At 47.2% G+C, this 5,302-nt stretch overlaps 1 long non-coding RNA gene across 1 annotated transcript; it reads left to right on the forward strand.

The window, feature by feature from the left end:
* The first annotated feature begins 677 nt into the window (after positions 1-677).
* On the forward strand, positions 678-2,754 carry LOC148107309 (uncharacterized). The gene is made up of 2 exons (XR_015722554.1): positions 678-1,051; positions 1,922-2,754. It is a non-coding gene; the product is annotated as an uncharacterized LOC148107309 (long non-coding RNA).
* The last annotated feature ends 2,548 nt before the right edge of the window (positions 2,755-5,302 follow it).

Consider the following 5,302-nt stretch of genomic DNA (forward strand, 5'->3'; position numbering starts at 1 on the left):
CAGTGGCGGTGGGCAAGATGGAGGTATTAATAAACAAATTCAACTGAATCTAATTGGCTTTATTAAATGATTCCTGACTCAGGCAGTCTCCCATCCAGCAAGTAGAGGGGCGCTATGAGGAGTTGGGTAAAATGGAAAGTTTTTATAGGAAGGAGGGTGGGGCAAGAAGGTAAAAGCAGAAGAAAAAGATTGTTCCAGGCAAGGTCTCTTTCCCTGAGAAGGAAGAGCAGGGGGTTTTATCAGATTCTCATCTTCCTTCGGGGGGATGGAGAGGGCCAAGCTACAGACTCACTGACATGCATCAGAAAATTCCTGACTGACCTGTTAAGACTACATTGCTGAAGGAGGTTGAAATTGCAATGAGATTAGGTATTAAGCTCTGGTTTGGTGACTCGGACTGGACTAAGTAACACCATTTGGGGCCTGTGGTTTTCTTTTTTAACAGAAGGAAAAGCGGTTCAGGAAGAAGGTAGGATGGGACCGACAATGGGTTGTTGGATGGGTAGGTAAGGAAGGAGGAATCTAGCTGACTTTCAGATCACTGACTTGGACCAGCGGGTGAATGGCAATGACCACGAGCAAGACTGGAAGATTGGAAACAGGAAGACAAATGACTTTGGAGAACAGAATGCATTTTGGTTTTGTTAGGGCAAGGTTGAGGTCCCACAGAAGGCTCAGGTGAGAGGTCTAGGCACCAGCTGTCAATGTAGGGGTCATCAGCAAATGGATGAGGTGAAGTTATGGGCTGGAGAGGTTGGCCAGGGACAGCATCCAACCCTCAGGAATGCCAATACGTAATGATGACTAGAGGAAAAGAAGAGCCAGAAAAAGCCAAGGAGAAGCCAGAGAGGCATGAAAAGAATCTGGAAAGAGAATCATTAACAACAAACAAAAGAGAAGAGAGTTTTAAAGAAGGAAGCTAGCCGCGCACAGCTGAGCGGCAGTGTCACCGTCGGAATTCAGTACGTGTAGGATCTGATGGAGACCCTAACGGCTGCAGAGGTGTGGACCGATGACTCCAGCGGGACAGGCAGCGAGGAAGCTGAGCCAGGTGCTGAAATCCTCAGCCTGCGGGGAAATGGGGCCAGAAAGGAGGGTGGAGGTTGGTGATCCCCCGGGGGCTTGGGAGGCGCGCCACCCGTTCTTCCCCAGCCCGAGCTGGAGGAATCAGCACCTGCGGCGTTCACACGAAATGCTGCAGGGAAGGCGAGGCCGGAGAGGGTTGGGGACGCGGCGGTTCCGGGTAACCAAGAAAGCGACCGGGTGAGTCAGAGGGCAGAGCTCAGGGATGAGTCACCGAGCGCAGGTCACGATGCTCCCGGAAAGGAGGGGCGGCAGGCCGAGAAGGGCTCTTGAGCCGCCAGGGAGCTGAGCTGGACTGAGCGATGACGGGGCTCGGAGCCCCGAAAGCGGCAGACACCCCCGGACCCCATGGGGCCCGCCCGGGCTAAGGAGTGGCGGGACCCCGGGCGCACCGCGCGGCTCCCCTCCCGCCCGAGAACTGGGCGCGCGGGGTGTGCCGCCGGCGACCAGCAAGAGGCAGGCGGTTCCGGGGTCCCTCGCCTGCCGCCCACTCCCTGCCACGCCCCTGGCACCCGCTGCGCCCTCGGCGCCCTGCCCGCCGGCTCCCGCCCGCTTCCCCGAGGCCGCACCCCGCGATCTCCGCCGCGCGGCGTCCTGCCAGCCGAGCCCCCCTGCGCCCCAGCTCGCCGCGGCTGGGAGGAGCCGGCGACACAGAGGCGGGACCGGGGCTGGGCCCAGGGGGACGCGCCCCGGCGCCAGCGCAGCAGGGCGTGAAAGCGATCTCTTAGGATGACTCACCTGGGGCTCAGGCTTGGTAGAGGACGGTCTCGTGACACCCTGTACGCCCCGAGGAGACCCGTTAGTTTCTACCACAGCGCCCTCTTTATTTCCTCCACAGCACTAGCCACGGTCTGGAACCAGCTGTGTTGTCCCCTCCTTGGTTTCCACTAGAAGGTCCTTTCCAGGAGAGGGGGCCAGGTCTCCTGGAGTTCCCTACGGCTGGACCGGCGCCAGACTCGCCAGACTCTCAGTGCATCGGCGGGGGGGAAGGAGGGGAGGCTGGTCAGGCTGGGGAGGCCGGAAGACCCGCGGAAGAGGAAGAGACTGACGCTCAGAGTGAGCCGAACTGGGCGCCGCACCTGCCCGGGCCAGGGGCCGCGTGGGACGTCGGCATTGACTGTGTCCGCCGTCCAGCATAAAGGGGAGACTCATCACATTACACTGGACCTGCCGGTCCACCTTGATGCCCCTCGGACCTCTGCCAGAACCCCCCGGCTTTGCCGAGGTTACGTCCTGTGTAATTGTATAAAATATCTGGACAGGAGCGTCTCCATTTTGAAGCTCGGTTTCCTAACTAATGATCTCAAACTGTGCCAGAAGCAGGCATGGTTTTACAAGCAGCTGCTCATAAAACCCAACAGGATAACTGGCATTCGGACCATAAAACTTAATAGGAACTTTATGAAGACATAAAAGTTAACTAACGCGTACCAGGTATAGTTCGTTTGATAGCACCAATTAAACAGTCGATTAGATGGTAATCAAAATTAGCACCGAATTAAGATTTTTTGGGTCTTCTTTTTCTCTAAATCATATAATGATGCCTTCTTTCTTTGTCATAAAAACCCCTTGCTTTCCCACAGGAACAGGACACTTTTCTGGTTACTCCAGAATCTGTGCTCCCTAAATTGTAACCCCGAGACCCCAAATAAATGCCTTTGTTCTGTTTTAGTTTAACTCCTTTTCTCAGTAGACAGCCCACAGACCATCAGAGCCTCACCAAGTCCCACCGCTACCGGGACAGAGTCTGCTCATGGAGTCCTCAGGCCCAGCTTTCTGCTGTCACTCTAATTTTTAATTTGATATTTGAGATCTTATCTACACTTTAGACCGTTTCTACAGCACTTTCCAAAAGAAACACAAGGTATAAATAATTTAACTTCACCCCCAAAGTAGAGTTTTCATTATCCAATGCAAATTCCTAAAATGCTAAATGCATTTTGCTGGTCGCTTTGCACTTTGTACTACGTGCCAGGTAGTCTGAGTAAGTACTGCCAGGTTCTGCTATTCACGTGGGTGGGCAAGCAGCACTGTCTGTGGTGCAAGAGTTGATCTTCCCGATTGCTCCTGCTGGGGTTCCCTAATCAATCACCTGCGGTGAGTTGTTTGAGGTCCAGGGTGCTGCACCTGTGATCCTGTGTCCCCGAGGGTACAGGGCAGGCCTGGGGCTTTCTTGGAGGGGTTCCTACCTTTTATTACGGATGCTCCTGTGAATGTTTCTATTGGTGGTGTACTTCTTTGCTAATCCCAGCTTTCCATTTTTTTAATCCTTACTAAGAGTTTTTCTCTGATCCACCAAGGATTCTCTTGTTTTCCAGTGGGACTGAGGATTTATTTATGTTTTTAGAATATTTTTTTCTATCTGTAGGGATGTGGATGTGAAGGCCTCAGCAAGAGCTCAGTCTGCCCTCCCCCAACAGAATGGAGCTTCCACTCCAAGCTCAGCCCAGATTGCTCTACATATCACCTTACTTTCATAATGTGGCAAAAGCAATATCTGTCCCTGTAACAAAATCAAGCAATCCAGAAAACAGAGTTAAAAAAAGAAATATTCCTCTCCTTTCACCCCTAGATGCCCTTGTATGTATTAAAATACGTATATGTGGAAACATCTACATTTATATAATATTTTTTACAAAAGTAGAACCATACTATCAATAAAAGGCACCATACTATCAATTAAAAAAAAAAAATCCCTAACAGAAACTGAGACCCCTTCTATCACTACTCTGAAATAGTTTTGTTTTCCCTGGAAACAAATGAGGTCAGCAGATCATGAATATTATCTGTCCCTAAAGTCTGTGAAAAAGGTTATATATATTTGCACTGAGGGAGAACATGTAATATCAGCAAACAATTCCCTACAGAAAGACTCTTTATTTAAAAATCCGGAGCATTTGGGTGGCTCAGTTGGTTGAGTGACAGACTTGTGATTTCGGCTCAGGTCATGATCTCATGGGTTCTTAGATGGATAACAGTCCAGCTCCACATTCAGCGGGAAGTCTACTTGAAATTCTGTCCTTCTGCCCCTACCCTCACTCGCATGCTTGCTCGCTCTCTCTCTCCCTAAATTAAGAAATCTTTAAAAATAAATAAATAAAACAAAAATCCTGACATAAATTAAAAACACACACACATGCTCACACACACACATAATTTATTTTGCAATCATTCTCTGTCTTAGCTCCTGTTCGAGTCCATCGCCCCATCAGTTTGTAAGCTCCATGACACTTGGGGACCAGGAACCAAGGCACCAGGGTGTGGTTTTGCTCAGAATTGAGTCCTCCATGCCCCAAATAGTGACTGACACAGAAAGGTGGCCAGTGAACATTTTTTGAATGAATGAATGAATGAATCTTACCACTCTGAAACTTCTAGAGTCTCTTTATTTTTTTAATATATTATGTTTAAGATCTAATTGTCAGCCTTTGCAATAGTGTTGTACATGTCTTCCTTTATTCTGTGTTGGTTTCCATGTGGTCAGTTCACTTGTTATCTACTTCTGTTTTGAGTTCACGATAACATACAACAGTTAAACACTTAATTTACTAGAAAACAAAAGCAAAAGATTTCCTTCCATTGATACTTAATGTGAGATATTATGATAGAGGCAAAATGTCTCATAAAGATGTGATAAAACGTCATAATTTTCTACCTTTGGTAGTAAGGCATAACACCATTCTTTAATCTGCTATTACAGAACCAAGATTTGATTCAGAAAACAGATTTTTTTGTATTAATTCATACACCGTTCATGTCAGATTTTGTCTTTTATTAGATAAATATGGGGGAAAAACAACCTGGAATGATGAATCATTCTCTAAAATTAGAATAACAGCTGATAAGCAGTTGTGTAGCAGGGGTTTTAAAAGAAATTAGGAAAACACATTTTTTTTGGAAATCTTAGTATTACTAAAAATATCTTCTTATAATTTATTTTATGTATATGTGAAATTTACTCTTCTAGCTCATGAGATTTTTTAAAAGCAACGATGTTAGTATGTGTAAGCTTTGAGATATAATAATTATTTTAATACAATTTTTATTTCGATTCACAAAAAAGTGGCAAAGGTAATACAGAAAGTTTCCATACACCCCCTAACACAGTTTTCTCTAATGTTAATATTGTATTACCATGGTACATTTGTCAAAACTAAGATGCCAGCATTGGAACCTTACTATTCACTAAACTCCAGACATCATTTGGATTTCATTAGTT

Source organism: Ursus americanus, chromosome 32, assembly GCF_024610735.1.
Source record: "Ursus americanus isolate L20-20 chromosome 32, mUrsAme1.1.p, whole genome shotgun sequence".
Lineage (NCBI taxonomy): Eukaryota > Metazoa > Chordata > Mammalia > Carnivora > Ursidae > Ursus > Ursus americanus.